Source organism: Macaca nemestrina, chromosome 19 (genome assembly GCF_043159975.1).
Source record: "Macaca nemestrina isolate mMacNem1 chromosome 19, mMacNem.hap1, whole genome shotgun sequence".
Taxonomy (NCBI): domain Eukaryota; kingdom Metazoa; phylum Chordata; class Mammalia; order Primates; family Cercopithecidae; genus Macaca; species Macaca nemestrina.
Window position 1 is genome coordinate 47,599,451 of NC_092143.1, and position 26,100 is coordinate 47,625,550.

General features: G+C 36.2%; 1 long non-coding RNA gene across 1 annotated transcript in view; it reads right to left on the reverse strand.

The window, feature by feature from the left end:
- Positions 1 to 3,559: 3,559 nt before the first annotated feature.
- Positions 3,560 to 26,100, reverse strand: part of LOC139360155 (uncharacterized) — a 122,369-nt gene continuing 99,828 nt past the window's right edge. The window contains exon 4 of the long non-coding RNA XR_011617326.1: positions 3,560 to 3,620. This is a non-coding gene — a long non-coding RNA (uncharacterized lncRNA). The remainder of the gene's footprint in view (positions 3,621 to 26,100) is intronic.

A 26,100-nucleotide genomic window follows, 5' to 3' on the forward strand; every position in this document is an offset into this window, starting at 1 on the left:
TCAAACATGAAGGAGAAATAAAGACTTCCTGACAAACAAAACCTGAGGTATTTTATCAACACCAGACTTGTCCTATGAGAAACACTAAAAGGAATTCTTTAATTGCAGCACTCTTGACAATAGCAAAGACATGGAACCAACTTAATGCCCATCAATATAGAATGGATAAAGAAAATGTGGTACATATACACCATGGAATATTATGCAATCACTAAAAATGAGATCATGAACTTTGCAACAACATCGATGCAGCTGGAGGCTATTATTCTAAGCTAATTAAAAGAAACAGAAAACAAAATACCACATGTTCTTACTTATAAGTGGAAGCTAAACAGTGAGTACACATGGATACAAAAAGGGAACACAATAGACACTGAGGCATACTTAAGGGTAGAGTGTGGGAAGAGAGAGAGGATCTAAAAATTACTTATGAGATACTATGCTTATTACCTGGATGATGAAATAATCTGTATGCCAAACCCCTGTGTCATGTAACTTACCTATATGACAAACCTACACATGGACCCCTGAAGCTAACAATTTAAATAGTAATAATAATACATAGCAGCTTAAAATAAAAGAAAATAACTGATACATGTTTCCTGATACCCACTGCACATTTCAATCATAGTAAATTACTGAGGTCTGAATCTGGCTTGATGTAAAGATGTGAACTCCTTGGTTGCAGAAACTGCATTTATTTTTCACTACTATGGACTCATTTACCCAGTAGTCAGTGGAATACCTGGCACACGGCTATGGTTAAGTAAATACATGTTGAATAAATAATTTTCTTTTGAAAGAAAGTTGGTTAACGTAAGTGTTTGATGTATCACTGGCTCCAGAATGGGACAGCCTTTGAGTCATGCACCAACAGGGAGAGATATAAACAGAAGTGTAGCTATGTTCATATTAAAAGCCATCACTCTAATGTTATGGCCATGTTCATTGACTATTTCCATTCTACGTGCCCCTCAACCCCCAGAAAAAAGAAACACAAGAACAGATCAGCGTGGATTCTATTACAGTGCTAATGATAACAGCATCTTTGTAACCTACCTAATAGGTGCAAAAGTAATTGTGGTTTTGCCATTTTAATGGCAAATTTTAAAAACTGCAATTACTTTTGCACCAACATAATAGTGTGCCAGAACTTTTCTTCATGTCTGCTGAGTTTGCTTTTCCTTGAGCTTGTAACAAGTATTGTTTTATGCAACATTTTATTAGATCTTGATTTCACATGGACTGTGGACAGATATACCCATACTTATTTCAATCAGCTTATAAACTATTTTTTTTAAATAAAGACATAGACCTAGATTCATATTCTTTTGTTTTCATTTGGGGAAGTAACTATTATAATATGCCTTTTGAGTACATCAAGTAATTTTAAAGCTTTACTTCCATGTACTAATATATTTTTAAAAATCTCTTTAGTATCTATTGCCCTTAGGGCCATTTAGTGTCAAATTATAATTTTTTTGATAATCATTCTGTTATGTAACTTTTGAGATAGAAGCTGTGATATTATTTGGGGAGCTGGGAGCAATTTGGGGCTTGTTATAGGTGTTTTTTTCTCAATAAATTAGTGAAAGGAGACTAAGGAAAGAATCATGATTATTATTTAAAATAGCTGATTGCATGATAATAAACAAGGAAGTCATCTGGTTATCTTTGTTTTTGCTTCAGACAATGCTTCAGATTTCTATAGATACAGACATCTAGGTGATTGTATGAAATTGTCACCATTTCCAAAATATTTTCTCGAAAATATATGATGCAGGTTCAATCAAGCCTGTGATAGGCTGCGTTTGTGTGGGTGTGACTAGGGAGGGAGAAAATATCAAAGTACAAAATAGAACATTTCTGAATAGAGCTACACATGCTTCGATTAGACAGATTCTAAGATTTTTGTACCATCTTCACATTCCCAATAATTCTGTTTCTACAGACTCCTGTGAAAGGAAGAAATTGGTTGGCTTCTCTGTAAGCCCCTCCTAGCCAGAGCAGTCAAGAAAATGCTATGCAATGTATCCCCTTGTTTATTCTACTCAACATGTGCAGATCTTTGAATCTGTGTCTTTTTATTAACTCGACTTTTTGATAATATGGTCATGCACCACATAACAATGTTTTGTTAAATGATAGACCTCATAGATGACAAAAGTGGCCCTATAAGACTGTAATAGAGCTGAAAATTTTCTATCACCTAGTGACGTCATAGCATAATTACTTTATTTTAAAAATAAATTTAGTGTAGCCTAGGTGTACAGTGTTTATAAAGTCTGTATTAGTCTCCAGTAATATCCAGGGCTTCACATTGGCTCACCTCTCCCTCATTGACTCATCCAGAGCAACGTCCAGTCCTACAAGCTCCATTTATGGTAAGTGTCCTATCCAGGTGTTCCATTTAAACATTGTTTTAACCATAACTTTGTTGTACCTTTCCTGTTTAGTTACACAAATATTTATCACTGTGCTTTAATTATCTACAATATTTAGTACAGTAACATGCTGTATAGGTTTGTAGCTTAGGAGAAATAGACCACATCATCTAGGTTTCTGTAAGTACCCTCTATGGTGTGTGCAAAATAAAAAAAATTCTGTAACAATGCAGTTCTCAGAATGTATGCTATCATTAAGCAACATGTGACTGTATATGATAACAGGATACACTTATAAATAAAGTAGATAAAATGATAAAAATCTTGAGTAGACTTTCAGAACAAACTGCTGAGAGAAAAATATATTGTGCATTGTGTGTTTGTAAATTTCCAAAGGAAATATATCATGAGTACAAATTGATGGAAGTGATCAGGGTTTTTTGAAAGCATAACTGGATTGGTGTATAAAGGAATATGTATGATTTTCTATTAATTATTTAACAAAATGGATACATGTGAAAAAGGTAACGGCTTTTCTTTTTTGTCTTTCTCTGAAGCACAACTATTGCAGATGCTCTTAGATTTTACATAGAACATGGAAAACTTTAAAAAACAAACATCTTTAATTCTTGGGTGCAATGTTTACAAATAGTAATAGCTCATATTTTTATCACTGAAAGGTTTGCAAACCTTTTCTCTACATAGTTATTACCTTTATCCATATTAGTATATGGTGGGCAGAGGAGAATTTGTCTTTTTTTACTTAAGGGAAATTAGCTCAGAGAGATTAAATAGTTAATGGGGCAATATAGGAATCTGGCCCTCTGAGCCCCTGTGCAAGGGTTTGCCTCCTATTCACCACACATCTTTTGGGCCCTGGGAGCGAATGCTTCTTATGGCACCATCTTGAGCAAATAATTTCAGTTTTTTGTTTGTTTTTTTGCTTCATTTGCCCCCATATCAGATGGATGATGTTTCAAAAATTCTTGGAGAGTTACAAATAATTTCTGTCTTTTCTGTTTCACAGGAGAAAGAGACATTATACAAATGTGAGCTGTTGTCACAGCAATGATAAGAAATCAGGGGTCAAAAGATGTGGAGTAAAAGGGAATTTCAGAGAAACCACAAAACACAATAAGAAACAGAGACAGGAGAAGATTGCTTTGACAAAATTGCAGAAGGTGAAATCTTGGCATCCTCTTATTTCTGTGGAGAAGATGATATTGTCAGGCTGAGCTGGAAGAATCACATGGTCATACTGTAAGTGCTATGGTTCCGAGTGCCACATCCAGATCAATTTTCAACCTGAGATTTATAATGATAATCCCCACAAGTCGCTTGAGATCCTTAACAGTGAGGTTTTTAGTGAGTTTAACCAACTCTCCGTGCTTGAAAACTTGCCTACAGGGGGCAGCGCAAATACAACTAAACTTAGGGGCAAAGCATGAAATGCATCCAGATTCACAATTGTTTCAGGATTCGCTTGCAACTGAAGCACTGGCTACACAAGACTTGGCTGAAGGAATGTATATAAAACAGAATATACCAGTATGATGTTAGTTTTAAAGGTCAATTTTTGGCAGTGGGAGGGTTAGCATTAACATTCATAATGTCACCTGTTATATATGTGTTATTTTGACATTTTAATAATTTAGAATATAGAAATGAATATGCTAATACCACTTGGTAGAGCTAATGCCCATATATATATATCACTTGGAATTGTTACAAATTGGTTGAGAATACAAGATCCCTTCTTATGAACTTGGAATTGTTAGAAATTGGATAAAAATTAGAGATGATCCCTTCTTATGACTTCAGCCTAGGAGTACATTGTGGAAAGCCAGGACCAAATCTGACACACTGAAACTTTGATTCCTGATTTTTGAACAAGGAAAAAAACTAGGTGATGTAAACTGGCTTCCCAAGAAGTTATGAATACAGAAACTGGATGTCAGATATAGATGATCTAGGCTGAGTTGCCTATTCTCTGCCCTTTGCCCTATCCTAAACCTGTGTGGATGGAAATGAGCCCACCATTTGCTCTGAACTGGTGCATTCCTTCCTCACTGCAGGTTGAAGAGGTCTTGAAACATTGTGCTTTCCTCTCCAGGGGAAGGATAGCACTGGCAGCCATTCACTGGCCCAGCAATATCCTGGATTGAGAGGGTATCATTTGTATTACTTGCTGAATGAAACGTAGTGAAAATGACTACAGATACCCTCAACTAAGTCCAAGACATCATTTTCAAATCAGGACAGCCCTTGCCATCTAGACTGAACAGAGATTCCAGTTTCCAGGAGAGTTGATGGAGTAATGATAAAAGCACCTCCCAAAACTTTTGCCTTGGTAAGTTTTGGATTCAGGAGACATCTGAGTTCCCATTCCCTTCAAACTTTCAATGGCAATGACTTACAGTTCCCCACAAATTTCCCTTGATTTCCTGACCATGGAGCCACATATTATGTTCTTTCTATCCATATATTAATACGTGGGTATAAGCCAAGATATAGGACTTTAAGCACTTTGCATGGACGCCTTGTCTGTATCACTGACCTTGTATTCTCAAAGCTCACCACTGGGCCCTAAGTCCTTTACTGAATGTAAAGCATTCAATAAAGAGTTTAAGGGCTCTTTTGTTTATTTCTGCCACATCCAGAATGTTTGGTTTAATTAAGATCTGAAAAGGAATTGTATTTAAACTTCTCATTTAGACCCTTCTAAGGAAAATGCCAAGAAAAGAAGATTGTGATCTTTTTCTTGGTGGTTTCATAATAGAAAGTCTTAAGAACAGTTACAGTTGTTGAAATTCACTGAATTGGAGATAGCTATCCAACTACTAGTTGTACTTTCTCACTAACTCTCTTAATTATTTCTAGGTATTACAGAGTGGCACATAACTAAACATTATCAAGGAATTTTACAGCCCTAGGCCTTCTATTACCATGTATTACAGTCTGCTGTAATCATTCTAATGGTCGAAGATGTTGCAACTAATTTACTCAAGGCCTGAACGCCAGAAGTGCCGAAATTTTCTGATAGTTTTATTCTGCATCCAACCATTACCAAGAAGGAGGATGTATTGCTTCTCATTTCTTTACAAGTGTCAGTGCAAATCCAGCCATCAAACAAAAGTTAGACCTAAAAGCTTTTAGATTACAGCGATTATTACAGATTCTACATGAGATAAAAATGTAATTGCTCCATTTCTTTTATTCTTTATTTCGTTTTCTTCCCTCTCACTGTATATTTTAGATTGTCCTGCTTGACTGCCAGGTCAGACCCAGAACACAAAGACATTTGTCATAAGACTGGGGAGCTGCAGTGTTCTTTTTCATAATAAATGAAATGCTTGGAATTTCTCTTCCAAATGAATCACAAAACTTCCATGGTCATTTTCATTTTAAATTATTTTTTGTCTATGTAAACTCATGCATTGCCTATGAAGGAATAATATTTCCAGCCATGTTGATAGTGACAGAGAATGAGCTGAAGGCAGAAATCCTTCACAGGTAAAGTGGTGCGTGCATTTTTTTCATCTTGCTCCTTTTTTCCTTTTCCATATTCACTCATCCTTTTAAATTCTTTGAATCTATTTTTTCCTCCCTCTCTCCTTTCCTATCCTCCATCTCTACCTTTGTCACTTATTAATTCCTCTTCTTTTTCTCCAGACTTGGATATTCATCCATTCCCTCATCATTCTCTTTCATACACATTCTCTGACTTGTAGATCCTAAGATTCTTATATTCTAAAACGAACCCTGTGCTTAACAGGGTATGTTTATAAACTATTTGACTGAGGAGGAATTGCCCCAGTTATCAAAGACATCCTGTTCGGAATGTCAGCCTTTTACTCTTGTTCATGCTCAGAGAAACAGTGCTGCAGGGATTATAGCCTCAGTCGCTGGAATATGGCAGACCCAGATTTTAAATTTGTTTGCCCTTTGCCTCCTAATATCCATTTTCCCCTAAGTTTACCTGGGCACATTTCCCAGTTTGCCTTGCAAATAAACGTGTTGCCATATAACTGCCCTTTGTCTAATTAAATGAAACTGAACATGTTTTGTATAGTTTCTGGGTAGAGTCCTTAAACGGAGAAGGAACTCTGTTCTTATTATCTATCTTATGTCCTGAAATGCTTATGTGATGTCTGAAGCTCCAGCAGTCATTTGTAACCATTAAGACAAGAGTCTTTTCCTAGGGAGGATGAGATGGAATAAACTGATAACTTTGTGGATTACTCATAATAGTCCTGAATTGCCTATATTTGTTTGTTTAAAAAAAAAAGTGAAACAGATCAACTTTTATTATGTTTAAACTACTTTTTAATTGAAGTTTTCCATCCTATGCAGCTGAATCTAATTGTAACTGAGGCACCCAGATTTTCCCAATTCCTGTTTCTACCCCAGATGCCCTGCTGCTTATCTGAGTTTCTGGAATGATTTTTCATTTGATTACTTTCTACATGTCCCTGTTTCCTAATGCATTAATATTGGGTTTGCCAATAAGAAACTTTTTAGAGTTGGAATACTGCTGATCATTTCTGTTTGCTAGTTTTTGGTAACCAAATCATTTTGACTTCTAGGATCAGCCATCGTTTATGCTTTTTTGCCCAATTTTGATCCATGCTGTATTCTGCCTGTAAAATGTGCCCCAAAGTCATGCACATAACCTTGAACTTCGGGTTTTGGTGGTTTGAGACCATTTCACTGATATTTTTCAATATTAATGAAAATTCTAGATGTTAATTCTTCATATTTTAAAAATTTTCATGTTGATTCTCACTTTTTTCTTTTTCTAAAATTTAGTTGATCTGTATTTCTATTAACATTTTTTTCTATTAGTGCGTCGTTGTTATATGTTCAAAACAAAATACGGAACACCTTAATTTACATATATTTTATGATGTAACTTACATCTGACAGTTTAATCTTTCTTAGTACTTCTGGTGAATGCCCTTTAGAATTAGAAGGAGGAAAATTTTACCTAATTATAATAGTTTACATATGCAAATATTATCAGATTTAATAATCATGTTTCCCTAGAAATGATGAACAAAGCCACATGTGTTTTAAGTGGATCATAAATCTTGCTGATTACGTTACTGTCCTGAGTCATTTACTATAAAGAAATTATAGTCATTAAACCTCTAAACTTTAGCTTAGCTCATTTCTCAAGCAGATATTTCTGTGTTTGAGATTTAAACATGGACCTAGAAGCAGCTTCTTTGCTCCTTCTCAAATCTCCTCCTGGTTCAGCCTACCCGCCTCCACTCCTGCCTCCACTATTTCCATCAGGGTGACCCAGAAGTTCTACAAGGTGTCCACCTCTGGCCCCCTGGCCTTCAGCAGAACACTCCTACACGAGTGGGCCCGGTGCCCCATCAGCTCCTTGAGCTTCTCCTGAGTGGGCAGCAGCAGCTTCACGGGTGGCCTGGGCGAAGGCTATGGCCAGCCAGCAGTATGGGACCATCACTGCGGTCATGGTCAACCAGAGCCTACTGAACCTGGAGGTGGGGACCCCAACAACCAGGCCATGTGCACCCAGGAGAAAGAGCAGATCAAGACCCTTAACAACCAGTTTGCCTCCTTCATCAACAAGGTATGGCTGCTAGAGCAGCAGAACAAGATGCTGGAGACCAAGTGGAGCCTCCTGCAGCAGCAGAAGATGGTTCAGAGCAATGTGGACAACATGTTACAGAGCTACATCAACAACCTTTGGTGGCAGCTGGAGACTCTGGCCTAGGAGAAGCTGGAGGCTGAGCTTGGCAACATGCAGGGGCTGGTGGAGCACTTCAAGAACAAGTATGAGGATGACATCAGTAATCCTACAGAGATAGAGAATGAATTTGTCCCCATCAAGAAGGATGTGGATGAAGCTTATATGAACAAGGTAGAGCTGAAGTTTCACCTGGAAGGACTGACTGAGGAGATCAATTTCCTCAGGCAGCTATATGAAGAGGAGATCCGGGAGCTGCAGCCCCAGATCTCAGACATACTGTGGTGCTGTCCATGGACAACAGCTGCTCCCTGGACATGGACAGTATCATAGCCGAGGTCAAGGTGCAGTACAAGGAGATTGCCAACGCAGCGGGGCTGAGGCTGAGAGCATGTACCAGATCAAGCATGAGGAGCTGCAGACCCTGGCTGGGAAGCATGGGGATGACCTGCATCGTACGAAGACGGAGATCTTCGAGATGAATCGGAACATGAGCCAACTGCAGGCTGAGACTGAGGGCCTCAAAGGCCAGAGGGCTTTCCCAAAGGCCGCCATTGCAGATGCTGAGCAGCTGCGGGGAGTTGGTCGTTAAGGATGCCAACACCACGTTGTCCGACCTGGAGGCCGCCCTGCAGCCAGCCAAGCAGGATATGGCGCAGCAGCTACGTGAGTACCAGGCGCTGATGAACGTTAAGCTGGCCCTGGACATTGAGATCGCTACCTACACGAAGCTGCTGGAGGTCGAGGAGAGTCAGCTGGAGTCTGGGATGCAGAACATGAGTATCTATACGAAGACCACCAGTGGCTAGGCTGGTGGGCTGAGCTCAGCTTACGGGGGCCTCACAAGCCCCGGCCTGGGCTCCAGCTCCTTCAGCTGCATCAGCTCCACCAGGGCTGTGGTTGTGAAGAAGGTCGAGACTTGCAATAAGAAGCTGGTGTCCGAGTCCTCTGATGTCCTGCCCAAGTGAAGAGCCATGGCAGCCCCCCGCCAGCCTACCCTTCCTGCGGCTGCCCCAGAGTCCATGAGAAAGGCTGCTGTGCAGGAGAGCACAGGGAACAGGAGGCCCACCTGAGGCTTAGCCGTCGCCCTCAGCCCACCCGCGGGGGGTTTTCTGCCTGGGGTACCCCTCTTGCCCATGCTCCCACTACAAAACAATTCCTTTTTTTTTTTTTTCCCCAAAGCTAAACATGGCTTACAATTAAGAAATCAATAGACAATTTAGAGAAAATAGGCCGGGCATGGTGGCTCACTTCTGTAATCCCAGCACTTTGGCAGGCCGAGGTGGGCGGATCACGAGATCTGAAGATCCAGAGAGCATCCTGTCCAACATGGTGAAACCCTATCTCTACTTAAAATAAAAAAATTAGCTGGACATGGTGGCACATCTCTATAATTCCAGCTAAAGGGAGGCTGAGGCAGAAGAATCACTTGAACCAGGGAGTTGGAGGTTGCAGTGAGCCAACATCGCCTTGCCACTGCAGTCCAGCCTGGTGACAGAGTGAGACTCCATCTCAGGAAAAAAAAAAAAAAAAAGAAAAAGAAAATTTAGAGAAAATAAGCACAAATTAGATGTCCTGGACTCTTAGCAAATGTTTTTCCTCTTTGGCTTTAATATCATACCTTATTGCTATGAACTTATTTACACTGAAGATAATTTAAATATGGATTAAGAATAAGAAAAGTATACTTTCTATGATACATAAACACTCAGCTTCAGATAAGTGAACAAAATAACTAGAGTGAGAGAATACTGTGTCATGTGGCTTGATAAAACTTAGCCCTATATGCTTTCTAAAGGAAAAGAAAGGTAGCTGGATTAACCAGAGCAGTGGCAATTAGAGAGAACATGACTTTAGCACTGAAACATTTCACTGAAGAAAATCTAATAAATATGAGAACAATGAAAGTTAACTTCTCCAGGAAAATAAAGATGGACTATTTAGTGTGAATTAAGATTCACTAGCAATGTCTTCTTTTTGCAGTGTATATAAGAGTTGAAAGTACATTCACACAGATTTTCTCAATGTAATTCATGCAAGAACCAAAGGAAAGGTGTAACACATATATCCTTATCTACATTATACAGATTTGCAGCCCAAGTCTCCAAGGCTCAGATATATAAGTGATTTGGCATTAGGAAGTGACAGCTAAGACTGGAAAATTGAACCCAGGCTTTCAGCCTAAATGACAGTGCCATGTCACCCTATACTGCACAGTCAACTGAGAGTCAGCCTGCCCACACAAAGGGCTGTCATTTGAAGGGGAAGAGTCAATTCATTCTCTATTGCACTGGAAAGCAGGATGAGGACCACTGGGTGGAATTTACAGGGAGTCTGATTTTTGCCTCAATTTGAGGAAGAACTTTTCAATAATGAGAGCTGTCTAAGCAAGGAATAATCTGCCTTGTCAAATCAATAAGCAACCTGTTACTGAAGGCATTTAAGCCTAAGCCTATAGACCACTTCTCAGGAATACTAAAGGAAAGATGACTTGACGGACACATTTAACGTCCAAGACTTTATCCAACCTAAAGATTCAGTAGATGGTGTAGGATGACATTTGGAGAAGACGATCTATACCCTTGGACTTCAAAATCTTCAGGTCATATCTAAGCAATCCTGATGTGCTATGAAATGACGCAATTGATGTGCAACTCTGATGTTTCTTGCAGAAGCCCCTTTTAGCCAGATTTTCAGTTCAACTGGTACATCCAGACTGGTTGAATGTGATGGGCTGGAGATCTACGTTCTAATATGTTTAAGATCTGTTTCCTCTTATTGATGCTCCTGAAAACTTTGCTATTTCTGGAATCATTAGGTGAGACTATTTCCTCTATTGAAATATCACCTCAAACTATGTTTTGCATTTCTTTTAGGGGCTTGAGAGTTATCATAAGACATATCTGAATAATTAGTTGAGAGTTTGGGGGGCAGGTAGGGGAAAATTAGGAAATTGTTTAAATCTGGGGTAGAATCAAATTTAAGAATTTTTGCCAGGAATGGTTGCTCACGCCTGTAATCCCAGCACTGTGGGAGGCCAAAGTGGGTGGATCACCCGAGGTCAGGAGTTCAAGACCAGCCTGGCCAACTTGGGGAAACCCTCTTTCCACTAAAAATACAAAAAAAAAAAATGTAGCTGGGAGTGGTGGCGTGCACCTGTCATTCCAGCTACTGAGGAGACTGAGGCAGGAGAATCACCAGGAGACAGAGGTTGCAGTGAGTGGAGATTGTGCCACTGCACTCCAGCCTGGGTGACCAAGTGAGACTCTGCCTCAAAAAAAAAAAAAAAAAAATTGAGCATGAAATTAGTGCTAAGATGGACTCCAGTTTGCCATCTGCCCACACATGCATTTCTCACTTCCTTTCTTTTGCACTGCTGTGAAGCACAAACATTTCCTTATTCATCTTGTGCATTTCCAATGGCACAAATTAGTTTTCCAAGGAAAATTTTATGTCCTCAAGCAAATTATATTTCATGTCTGAGATTCAAATGTTTGAAGCTTTGCATGAGACACCCCAGAGTGGCATTTAAGCACTTGCAGAGTCAACTAAACTGCACTTAGATTTTATCCTGAACTCAAGAACAGGGCAAGGTCATAAAACACTCAGAGACTCAATGCAGCACAAACAACTTTCGATCATGGCTGGGAGCTCATTTTCCACCTCATTTTCCCTCATATTTTGGGGAAAGAGAGAGTCACATTTATGTTTGACTTCTAAGTACAAAGATGCTATATAGCAACAGTGCAATAACAATATTTTCCTTATATTGTTTCTAATGCCCACAAGCATCTTTCCAAGTAGATATGGTAATCCTCATATTTTATTTATTTATTTAAGTAACTCGAAGCTTCCATTAGTCCCAAAAGATCAGGCCCAAACTAGAAATAAAAATAACTTTTCTGTTACTTCAAATGCTAGGAGCTCCTATCATTTGTTGTTAATAATAATAACTTTTTTAAAAGAGCTAAACTGTGTGTGGGAGAGCATGCAGCTGAGCACCAGGTTCAACTGGAGCCAGGAACTTAAAGTCGGCCAGTGTCACTCATTCCCACTCCGTTTCTCAGCTTTTCATTCTCTGTGCCCAGTTAGTACTCTTACCCTCTTACTAGACAATGACTTGCAACATTGTAATTTCAGATACCAGTCACTTGTCATATTTTCAAATAACATGTATTTTAAATTATGGATGACTATATTATGGTTTTCATATAAAATATTAACTTAAATTGTATATAAATTTTCAGTTTAAAGACTATCAGCTTCTGTGTTTCTGCTGTTTTCATATGGCAAAAACAATATTTATTTATTTTTATTTGTCCAAAGTAGTTTTTGCTGAGTATTACATTTTAACTTAACATTTATTTACTCTTTAATTTTTTACGTTTTCCTTAAGTTTTTTCATTTTTAGTGTAGAGAGGTTGCTTTTTAAATTAATTCCTGATAAATTATGTTTTTGATGCTATTTGATATGGAATTCTGGTTATTTTCCAATTGTATTAGTACATAAAACTACAATTGATAGTTGTACTTTGACCTTGTATCCTATGATGCAGCTGGAATTATGTATTAATTTAGCTTATTTAGTAATAAGATGTTTTGTACGATGTTTAGGATTTTGTCCACTGACAATTTTTGGTGTTAGCTTTATGTTTGCTTTTCAATTGTTAAGGCTTTTATTTTAAAAATTATTCTTGCTTTATTTCACTCTTTAGATTGAATGTTGAATAGATCTGATGAGTGTGAGAATCCTTAACAGTAAAGCACTCTGTTTCACTATTAAGAATGACGTTAGCCGCCAGTTTTTCATAGATACCCTTTTATCAGATTGATGGAGTTCCCTCTACTCCAAGATTGATGAAATGTTGTTGCATCTTGTCATATATTTTTTTCTGCACCTATTTAGATTATGTTATATGTTTTATTCTGTACGATTGAATATATTGATTTTTAAAATTTAGACAAATCTTACATTCATAGGATCACCCCCCACAATGTATTTATTGCTTGATTTAATTTGCTAATATTTTCCTGAGAATTGTGTGTACATTCTCATGAAGAAGATTATTAATTTATATATTTTTAAAGTATTTTTCACTCTTTTTCAAGGCATTGCTTATTTCATAAAATGGGAAGCATTTTCTGTCTCTTCTGAAAACATTCTTATAAGAATGGTATTGTTGGCCAGGAGTGATGGCTCACATCTGTAATTCCAGAACTTTGGGAGGCCGAGGCAGGCGGATCACTTGAGGTCAGGAGTTTGAGACAAGCCTGGCCAACATGGCGAACCCCATCACTACTAAAAATACAAAAATTTGCCAGGCATGGTGGTGCGCACCTGTAACCCAAGTTACTCGGGAGGCTGAGACAGAAGAATTGCTTGAATATGAGAGGTGGAGGTTGCAGTGAGCCAAGATTGTGCCACTGCCCTCCAGCCTGGGCGACAGAGTGAGACTCTGTCTAAAACAACAACAACAACAACAACAACAACAAAAAACAAAGAATGGTGGTGTTTTTTATTAAAATTTAGCAATGAAATAAGGAGTCTAGAATTATCTTTAATTTTTGAGAATATAACTTTTTCGTTAGTATAGAGCTATTCATATTTTATGTTTTTTGTCTGTATGGCTTAGTTGAAGAAATGCATTAATTTCATCTAAGTTGACCAATTAATGTCATAACATGACTCATAATATTTCCCTAGGATTTGCCTTTAATATCTATAGAGATATGTTATCTTGTACTCCCATATTTATCAGTATTATTAGGGGCTTATCAATCATATAAATCTTGTCAAACTACCAACTTTTGGATTTTAAATGATTTTCTTTCCTATTTCACTAACTTTCACACATCTTTATTTCTCCCTGTTGCTTACTTTGGCTTAAATTTGCTCACCTTTTCTCTGTCCTCTTAAGATGTAGACATACATAATTAATTCTAGAGTCATCTTTTTTCCTGATGTTGGCATTTTACTATAAACTTCTCTGTAACTACTGCTTTAGTATGATCCTACAAATTACAATATGTCGTGAGATTCTATCATTCATTTTAAAATACTTTTAATTTTTCACTGTAATTTCATCTTTGGCAGAGGTTATTTAGAAGTCTATTTTTTAAAAAAAATTCTAATATATTAAGCTTTTATTCATTTGTGAAATTTTTATTTCTAGTTAACTACATTGTTTTTAGGGAATCAACTTGGTCAGGCACGGTGACTAATGCTTGTGATCCCAGCACTTTGGGAGGCTGAGGTGGGCGGATCATGAGGTCAAGAGACCGAGACCATTTTGGCCAACATGATGAAACCCCGTCTCTACTAAAAATACAAAAATTAGCCAGGCATGGTGGCACGCACCTGTAGTCTCAGCTACTCAGGAGGCTGAGGCAGGAGAATTGCTTGAACTCAGGAGGTGGAGGTTGCAGTGAGCCAAGACTGGCCACTGCACTCCAGCCTGGCGACAGAGCCAGACTCCGTTTCAAAAAATATATATATATCTTGAAAATTTTTGAGCATTCTCCAGTGTATTGTCTCTTTCAGTTAATGTTATCAGTGTTTTTTTTTTTTTTTTCTTTCTGAGACAGGGTCTTGCTCTGTTGCCTAGGCTGGAGGGCAGTGGAACAATCTGAGCACACTGCCACCTCCACTTCCCAGGTTCAAGTGATTCTCCCACCTCGGCCTCCCGAGTAGTTGGGATTACAGGCGTGCCACTACACCTGGCTAAATTTTGTATTTTTAGTAGAGACAGGGTTTCACTATGTTAGCCAGGCTGGTCTCCAACTCCTGACCTCAAGCGATCTGCCCGCCTCAGCCTTCCAAAGTGTTAGAATTACAGGTGTGAGCCACCATGCCCAGGCAATATGTGCTCTTAAAAAGAAGATGTATTCTACACTAAGGTGTGCTATTATATAAATGTAAAAATTTCTATCAAAGTAGTACTAGTGTTGTTCACATCATCAACTACTGATTTTTTTTGGTCTAGATATAAGTAACTATAAGAGTCATGTCCTAGTCTAAGTGTGATTATAGATTTGTCTGTTTTTTCCTTTATTTCTGTTTTGCTTTATCTATTTTGAATCTCTGTTATTAGGCATATACCTTTCTATAATTGTTATGTGTGTTTGATGAAATGATCCTTCTAACATTTGGAAATATCACTTTTGCTTTTTGTTCACCTACTTGCTTATATCTTGCTGTTAGAAATATAAACACTCCACTTTCATAGGCTTCAATTTGCATAGAAAATAACTTCCTTTTACTTACTTTCTTTGCCTTTGTTCAGTTAATTCTTTTTCAGTATATATTAACATTTTTATTCAAATGTAATATACATATAGAAAAAAGTATCATAATTCCTCACACTGAAAAAACCCATACATAGCCTCCAAGTCAACACAAAAACATTATTAGCACCCCCAAAAGGACTCTGTGAATTTGGTTCACATCATTATTTGTATCAGAGTAATGAATATCCTGACTTCTAATACCATAAAAGACAGAATATTCCCAATGTTTTCTTGTTTTATATAAAATGAATCATGCCATGCATACTACTTATTTGTATGGTCTATATGTGTGTGATTTGTTAAACATAATTTGTGAGATTAACCCATATAGTTCTTTGTAGCTGTATAGATTTATTCTAATTTCTGGATATTGTTACTTTGTATAAGTATGCAAAAATTATACCAATCCATTCTGCTGTTATTGTGTTAATGTTATTGTGTTGAAGGGTATTTGGTAGTTTTAGCTATTGTTGTTGTTTTTGTTATTGTAAACAGTGGTTCTGTGAAAATTATTATACTTATCTTTTAATGAACAGATGTCCATGGGTCTATTGGGTATATAGAAAAAAGTTGAATTGTGTTGCCATAGAAAATGCATATATTTAGTAGATGCTGTCAAAGAGTTTTCCAAAGTTGTGCCAACTTACTCTTCTACCAGTTATGTATGATATTTCTGGCTGTCCCATATCTTCACAAATATTGGGTATTGCATTTTTCATTTTAATAATTCTGTTCATGTATGAGGGGTATTTAATTGTGATTTTGATTTGCATTTTCTGGTAGACTAATGAAATTAAGTTTCTTAAGTAACTTTTAATATAATTGTTGGCCATTTGAATGTCCTTTTTTGTGCATAATCTATTTAAGACCTTACCCCCCATACTTTATTTGGTTGCCACCCTTTTATTATTGATTCATATAATTTCTTCATGTATTTTAAATCCAAAATTTTGCAGCATATATGTAAAAATATATCCTCCCACCCCTTGGCCAACCAATTATAAAGTTCCCAATTAGCAAAAATTTTTAATTTTAATATAGCACAATTTTTATTTTCCATCATGTTAGCAAATTTTGTTTCCTTTAAGGAAAATGTTTCTTATATAAACATCATAATGATTTTCTCCTACATTTTCTTCCAGAAGTTTCATGATTCATGTCTATAGTTAAATTTTCAATTTATCTGCAAAAGATTTCTATATGTAAGTAAAGATTAAGGTATATATTTTGATATGGTAGCAAATTAAACCAATACTATGTAAGAAAAAGCCAATACTAACCGGTACCATTTTTCTTTTTTTAAAAAAAACATAAAATACATGCTGAATTTTCTGGGACAGCAACAATATTATAAATCAGGGAAAGGATGAACCCTCTTTATTTTCAGAGACTATCTCAGGAGTTCTTCTTCATTTCAGAAAAAGTATGTATTAATAGCAATACCATTTATGATATTTAAATCACCACATAAAACCCCTATAGCAGTCTGTGTTCAAGCCTGTGATATTCACCGTGGCTCAATGTTCCAGTTCAAGCATAGAACTATATTATTATATCCTCTACTGTAGCAGTGTCTAAGCACTTAAATGTTGAAACATATGTTTTATTTTAAGTAGCATTCATTTTTTTTCATTCATATCTCAGGGTGTTATATTGATACTTTTTAAAATATATATACTTTAAGTTAAAGTGGGTGAAGGATATGAACAGACACTTCTCAAAAGAAGACATTTATGTGGCCAACAAACATATGGAAAAAAGCTTATCATCACGGGTCAGTAGAGAAATGGAAACCAAAACCATTCTTTCATAAGATTGCTTTGTCCATTCTTGGCCTTTAAAATTCCATATGAATTTTAGAAACAGCTTGTTAATTTCTCTGCTATCCTCCAAAATTTCTAAGTTTTAAAAAATTATTGTATTGAGATTATGTTGAAGTTATATATCAATTTACCATGTTAAATCATCCAATAAATGAATATGGTATTAATCTATCTATTGTCTTCTTTGATTTGAGCATTAATATTGTGTCATTTTTAGGATAAAACATTGTTTTTTCTGTTATAATAAAGCTAAATTTTGTTAAATTTATTTTTCTCTGTTGCTGATATATAAAATAAAATTCCTCTTTGTATCTAGTAGTCTTGATAAATTCAGTTATTTAATTTAAACATTTTCTGTAGATTATTTTGAATTTTTTTACATGCACATTTATCTTGTCTAAAATTATTGATATTTTCTATTTCTTTGTTTACAATAATTATGACTTTTTAGTTATTTTTCTTGTTTTATTGACTTGGTTAGAAACTCTTAAAGTACTGAATAAAAGAGGTAATTGTCACTCTTGTTTCATTCCCAATCTTAGGAGGAAAGCTATCAAAAGTTTATCATTAAACATGTCCCTGTACAAAACGACTAGCTAATAACTCTATGACAGGAATAAACCTCTCATATCAACATTAACCTTGAACATAAATGGCCTAAATGCTCCACTGAAAAAAAATATAGACCAAGAAAGTGGATGAAAATAAAACTCAATCTTCTGCTTCCTACAAGAAATTATGCAGGCTCAAGGTAAAGGAGCAGAAGATGATATATTAAATTGAAAACAAAAGTGTGCAGAATTGGCCATTTTTAAATCAGGTAAAACACTCTAAACCAACAACAGTAAAAGAAGACAAAGAACAGCATCATATAATGATAAAGCGTTTAGCACAACAAGAGGATTTAAATCTCCTAAACATATATTCTGTGGAGAAATAGGAACACTTTTACACTGTTGGTGGGATTGTAAACTAGTTCAACCATTATGGAAAACAGTATGGCGATTCCTCAAGGATCTAGAACTAGATGTACCATATGACCCAGCCCTCCCATTACTGGGTATATACCCGAAGGATTAGAAATCATGCTGCTATAAAGACACATGCACACGTATGTTTATTGCGGCACTATTCACAATAGCAAAGACTTGGAATCAACCCAAATGTCCATCAGTGACAGATTGTATTAAGAACATGTGGCACATATACACCATGGAATACTATGCAGCCATAAAAAAGGATGAGTTTGTGTCCTTTGTAGGGACATGGATGCAGCTGGAAACCATCATTCTTAGCAAACTATCACAAGAACAGAAAACCAAACACCACATGTTCTCACTCATAGGTGGGAACTGAACAATGAGATCACTTGGACTCGGGAAGGGGAACATCACACACCGGGGCCTATCATGGGGAGGGTGGAGGGGGGAGGGATTGCATTGGGAGTTATACCTGATGTAAATGACGAGTTGATGGGTGCTGACAAGTTGATGGGTGCAGCACACCAACATGGCACAAGTATACATATGTAACAAACCTGCACGTTATGCACATGTACCCTAGAACTTAAAGTATAATAATAATAATAAATTAAAAAAAAACATATATTCATCCAACATCAAACACCCAGATTCATAAAACAAATACTGCTAGACATAAGAAAAGGGATTAAGAATAATACAATAATAGTGGGGGATTTCCATGCCCCACTGTCAACCCTAAACAGGTCATTAAGTTCAGATAGTCAACAAAGACACTCTAAATATAAAATAGATTCTAGACTAAATGGACTTACTAGACATTTATAGAACATTCTACCTAACAACTACAGAATATCAATTTTTCTCGTCTGCTCGTGGAAAATTCTCCACTATTGACTACATGCTTGACTATAAAGCAAGTCTCAATAAACTAAATAAAAGAAATAAAAATCATATCAAGAATTTTCTTGGATCACAGTGGAATAAAATTAGAAGGCAGTACCCAGAGGAGGTCTCAAAACTACAGAAGTACATGGAAAGTAAATAACTTACTCCTGAATGACTTTTGTGTAAAAAGCAAAATTTTTAAGGCCTAAACAAGAAAATGTTTGAAATGAATGAAAATAGAGACATAACATACCAAAAACTCTGGGATACAGAAAAAGTAGTACTGAGGAAAGTTCATAGTGTTAAATGCCTACATCAAAAAGATAAAAAGAAATTGAATTAATGACCTAAAATCACATCAAAAGAAACTAGAAATACAAGAAATTTTCAAACCTAAATCTGGTAGAATAGAAGAAATAGCAAAGATTAAAGAAGAACTAAATGAGATTGAGACCAAAAAATGTATACAAAGGATCAAAAGCCCCAAATTTTGTTTTTGAAAGGATAAACAAGATTGAGAGGCTGCTAGCTAGTTTCAACAAGAAAAAAAGAAGATTCAAACAGGCATAATCAGGAAAGAAAAAAGTGACATTACACTGATATTGCTGAAATACCAAAGATTGTTTGAGATTACTGTGAACATTTCTGTATGAACAAACTAGAAACCCCAGAATAAGTGGATAAATTCCTAGAACATACAACTTCCCAAGATTGAACCAGGAAGAAATAGAAATCCTGAACAAACAATAATGAGTAATGAAATTGAATCAGTAATAAAAATTTTTTAACAAAAATAAGTTCATGACAAGACTGAGTCACAGCTGTATTTTACCAAATGTACAAAGAAGAGCTGGTACCAATCTTGTTGAAACTATTCTAAAAACTTGAGGAGGAGCGATTTCTCCCTAACTTATTCTATGAAACCATTATCATGAGAATACCAAAATCAGACAATGACATAACACCAACAAAATCTTAAAAGCCAATATTCCTGATGAACATAGATGTAAAAATCTTCTAAAGAATACTAGCAAACCAAATCCAACAGCACATCAAAAAGATAATTCATTGTAACCAAGTAGATTTTATTCCAGGGATGCAAGGATGTTTCAATTTTTGCAAATCAGTAAATGTGAGTCATCATGAAAGATAATTAAAAGCAAAAAACATATGATAGTTTCAATAGATGCAGAAAAATCATTCAATAAAATCTAACATCCCTTCATGATAAAAACCCTTTACAAACTATGCATTGAAGGAACATACTTTAAAGTAATAAGAGCCATCTATCGCAAACTCACAACTAAGATCATATGGAAAGGGGAAAAATTGAAAGCATTCCCCCTGAGAATTGAAACAAGACAAGGATATCCACTTTCACTACTTCTGTTCAACATGGTATTAACAGTCTTAACCAGAGCAATCATGCAAGATAAATAAACAAAGGGCAACCAAATTGGGAAAGAGGAAGTCAAATTATCTCTGTTTGCTGATGACATAATCTTATCCCTAGAAAATTCTAAAGACCCTTCCAATAGACTACTAGACTTGATAAACAATTTCAGTAAAGTTTCAGGATAGAAAATCAACGTATAAAAATAGCTAGCATTTCTATACACCAATAATATTCAGGCTGACAACCAAATCAAGAACTCAATCCTCTTTACAATAGCCACAAATAGATTAAAATACTCAGGAATATATTTAACCAATGAGATAAAAATTCTCTACAAAACTACAAAATAATGATGAAAGAAATAGATGACACAAAAAAATAAAAGAAAATCTCATGCTCATATATTGGAAGTATTCATATCATTAAAATGACCATACTGTCTAAAGCAATCTACAGATTCAACACAATTTCAATAAAATTACCAATGTCATTATTCTTCACAGAATTAGAAAAAACAATTCCAAATTTCATATGGATTCAAAAAAGACCCATAATATTGCAATTAACTCTAAGCAAAAAGAAGAAAGCCAAAGGCATCATGTTACTTAACTTCAAATTATGCTACAAAGCTATAGTAACTAAAACAGCATAGTACCAGTACAAAAATACACACATAAATCAATGGAACAGAATGGAGAACCTAGAAATAAAGTCACATACCTACAACCAACTGATCTGACAAATTCAGAAAAAGAAAACTAATGGGAAAAGGACACCCTGTTCAGTAAAATGTGCTGGGCAAACTGGCTAGCTATATACAATAATGCAAAAGAGTCCATCTGAACCCCTATCTCTCGCCACACAGGAAAATCAACTCAAGATGGATTAAAGACTTAAATGTAATACCTGAAAGTATTAAAGTTCAAGAAAAAACCCTAGAAAAATCTTTTGTTGACATTGGTCTAAGCTAAGAATTTATAACTAAGACCCCCAAAACAAATGCAACTGAAATAAAAACAGGCAAATGGGCTTAATTAAACTACAAAACTTCTGCACAGCAAGAAGTAAACAGACAGGAGTAAACAGACAACCTACAGAATGGGAGAAAATATTTGCGAATTATGTTTCTGAAAAAGAATATTTAGAACCTACAATGAGCACAACTCAACAAGAAAAAAGTAAACAATCCCTTTAGAAAGTGGGCAAATGACATAAATAGGCACTTCTCAAAAGAAGAAATACAAGGGGCCAAAAAACAAAAAAATGCTCAATATCACTAAGCATCATAGAAATGCAAATGAAAACCACAATGAGATGTCATCTTATGCCAATCAGAATGGTTATTAGTAAAAAGTCAAAAATCAATTGAGGTTCATATTGATGCAGACAAAAGGGAACCCTCAACACTGTGGGTGAGTATATAAATTATTACAACCTCTGTTGAAAACAATATGGAAATTTCTCAAGGAACTAAAGATAGAATTACTGCTCTCCCAGCAATCCCAATACTGAGCTCTATCCAAAGGAAAAGAAATCATTATATTAAAAAGTTACCTACACTTACATGTTTATCCCAGCACTTTGCACAATAGAAAAGTCATGGAATCAACTTAAGTGGCCATCAACAATTGATTCAATCAGGAAAATGTGGTGTGTGTGTAGATAGATAGATAGATCGCTCGACAGATAGAAGTATAGATATAGACCTGTGTGTGTATACATACACACACACACACACACATATACATACATATATATATATAATGGAATACTATGCAGACATAAAAAAGTAAGGAATCGTGTCCTTTACAGCAACATGAATGGAGCTGGTGGCCATTATCCTATCTAAAATTACTCAGAAACAGAAAATCAAATACCGCATATTCTCACTTATAACTGGGAGCTGAATAATAGTTACATACAGTCATAAAAATGGAAATAATAGTCACTGGGGATTCCAGAAGTAGAGAGGATGGAAAGGAGGGTGAGAATTAAAACGATTATCTATTGGATACAATTTTCACTATTTGGGTGATGAGTACACTAGAGGCCTGAGCCTCACCTTTATATAATATATTCCTGTAACAAACCTGAACATGTATTCTCTTGAATGTAAAAATAAATAAATAATGTCTCTGGTAGGTTTTATACATATTTTTCATCAGTTAATTACATTTCCTAAATTTTTACTTTGCTGAAGTTTTTTTCTCAATCATGAATAGGTATTTAGCTAAATAATTTTTTAATGACTCTATACAGATAGTCATATATTCTTTTATTAATGTACAAATAACTTTTTTATATACTTTAAGTTCTAGGGTACATGTGCACAACGTGCAGGTTTATTACATAGGTACACATGTGCCATGTTGGTGTGCTGCACCCATTAACTAGTCATTTACATTGGGTATTTCTCCTAATGCTATCCCTTCCCCCTACCCCCACCCCTTGACAAGCCCTGGTGTGTGATGTTCCCCACCCTGTGTCCAAGTGTTCTCATTGTTCAATTCCCACCTATCAGTGAGAACATGCGTTATTTGGTTCCTGCCCTTGTGATAGTTTGCTTAGAATTATGGTTTCCAGCTTCATCCATGTCCCTACAAAGGACATGAACTCATCCTTTTTTTATGACTGCATAGAATTCCATGGTGTGTATGTGCCACATTTTCTTTACCCAGTCTATCATTGATGAACATTTGGGTTGGTTCCAAGTCTTTGCTATTGTGAATAGCGCCTCAATAAACATACGTATGCATGTGTCTTTATAGCAGCATGACTTGTAATCCTTTGGGTATATACCCAGTAATGGGTTGGCTGGGTCAAATGGTATTTCTAGTTCTAGAACCTTAAGGAATCGCCACACTGTCTTTCACAGTGGTTGAACTAATTTACACTGCCACCAACAGGGCAAAAGTGTTCATATTTCTCCACATCGTCTCCAGCACCTGACTTTTTATGATGACCATTCTGACTTTTATGATGTTTCCTGACGTTTTAATGATCGCCATTGTAACTGGTGTGAGACGGTATCTCATTGTGGTTCTCTGATGATTGGTGGTGATGAGCATTTTTCATGTGTCTGTTGGCTGCATAAATGTCTTCTTTTGAGAAGTGTCTGTTCATATCCTTTGCCCACTTTTTGATGGGGTTGTTTTTTTCTTGTAAATTTAAGTTCTTTGTAGATTCTGGATATTAGCCCTTTGTCAGATGGGTAGACTGTAAAAATTTTCTCCCATTCTGTAGGTTGCCAGTTCACTCTGACATCAGTTTCTTTTGCTGCACATAGCTCTTTAGTTTAATTAGGTCCCATTGGTCAATTTTGGCTTTTGTTGCCATTGCTTTTGGTGTTTTAGTCATAAAGTCCTTGCCCCTGCCTATGTCCTGAATGGTATTGCCTAGATTTTCTTGTAGGGTTTTTATGGTTTTAGGTCTAACATTTAAGTCTTTAATCCATCTTGAATTAATTTTTTTATAAGGTGTAAGGAAGGGATCCAGTTTCAGCTTTCTACATATGGCTAGCCAGTTTTCCCAGCACCATTTATTAAATAGGGAATCCTTTCCCAATTTCTTGTTTTTGTCAGATTTGCCAAAGATTAGATGGTTGTAGATGTGTGGTATTATTTCTGAGGGATCTGTTCTATTCCATTGGTCTATGTCTCTGTTTTGGTACCAGTACCATGCTGTTTTGGTTACTGTAGCCTTGTAGTATGGTATGAAGTCAGGTAGCATGATGCCTCCAGCTTTGCTCTTTTTGCATTGAATTGTCTTGGCAGTGCAGGCTCTTTTTTGGTTCCATATGAACTTTAAAGTAGTTTTTTCCAATTATGTGAAAAAAAGTCATTGGTAGCTTGATGGGGATGGCATTGAATCTACAAATTACTGGGGGCAGTTTGGCCATTTTCATGATATTGATTTTTCCTATCCATGAACATGGAATGTTCTTCCATTTGTTTGTGTCCTCTTTTATTTCATTGTGCAGTGGTTTGCAGTTCTCTTTGAAGGGGTCCTTCACATCCTGTGTAAGTTGGATTCCTAGGTATTTTGTTCTCTTTGAAGCAATTGTGAATGGGAGTTCACTCATTACTTGGCTCTCTGTTTGTCTGTTATTGGTGTAAAGGAAAGCTTGTGATTTTTTCACATTGATTTTGTATCCTGAGACTTTGCTGAAGTTGCTTATCAGCTTAAGGAAATTTGGGGCTGAGACGATGGGGTTTTCTAAATATACAATCATGTCATCGGCAAACACGGACAATTTGACTTCCTCTCTTCCTAATTGAATATGCTCTATTTCTTTCTCTTGCCTGATTGCCCTGGCTAGAACTTTCAACACTATGTTGAATAGGAATAGTGAGAGGACATCCCTGTCTTGTACCAGTTTTCAAAGGGAATGCTTCCAGTTTTTGCCCATTCAGTATGATATTGGCTGTGGGTTTGTCATAAATAGCTCTTATTATTTTGAGATACGTCCCATCAATACCTAGTTTATTGAGAGTTTTTAGCATGAAGGGCTGTTGAATTTTATCAAAGGCCTTTTCTGCATCTGTTGAGACAATCATGTGGTTTTTGTCTTTGGTTCTGTTTATGTGATGGATTACATTTATTGATTTGTGTATGTTGAATCAGCCTTGTATCCAGGGAATGAAGCAGACTTGATCATGGTGGATAAACTTTTGATGTGCTGCTGGATTTGGTTTGCCAGTATTTTACTGAGGATTTTTGCATCGATGTTCATCAGGGATATTGGTCTAAAATTCTCTTTTTTTGTTGTGTCACTGCCAGGCTTTGGTGTCAGGATGATGTTGGCCTCATAAAATGAGTTAGGGAAGATTCCCTCTTTTTCTATTGATTAGAATAGTTTCAGAAGGAATTGTACCAAGCTCCTCTTTGTACTTCCAGTAGAATTTGGCTGTGAATCTGTCTGGTCCTGGAATTTTTTTTTTGGTTGGTAGGCTATTAATTATTGCCTCAATTTCAGAGCCTGTTATTGGACTATTCAGGGATACAGCTACTTCCTGGTTTAGTCTTGGGAGGTTGTATGTGTCCAGGAATTGATCCATTTCTTCTAGATTTTCTAGTTTATTTGCATAGAGGTATTCATAGTATTCTCTGATGGTAGCTTGTATTTCTGTGGGATCAGTAGTGATATCCCCTTTATCATTTTTTATTGCATCTATTTGATTCTTCTCTCTTTTCTTATTTATTAGTCTTGCTAGAAGTCTATCAATTTTGCAGATCTTTTCAAAAAACCAGCTGCTGGATTCATTGATTTTTTGAAGGATTTTTTGTGTTTGTATCTCCTTCAGTTCTGCTCTGATCTTAGTTATTTCTTGCCTTCTTCTGGCTTTTGAATGTGTTTGCTCTTGCTTCTCTAGTTCTTTTAATTGTGATGTTAGGGTGTCAATTTTAGATCTTTCCTGTTTTCTCTTGTGGGCATTTAGTGCTATAAATTTCCCTCTACACACTGCTTTAAATGTGTCCCAGAGATTCTGGTATGTTGTATCTTTGTTCTCATTGGTTTCAAAGAATATCTTCATTTCTGCCTTCATTTCGTTATGTACCCAGTAGTAATTCAGGAGCAGGTTATTCAGTTTCCATGTAGTTGAGCAGTTTTGAGTGAGTTTAT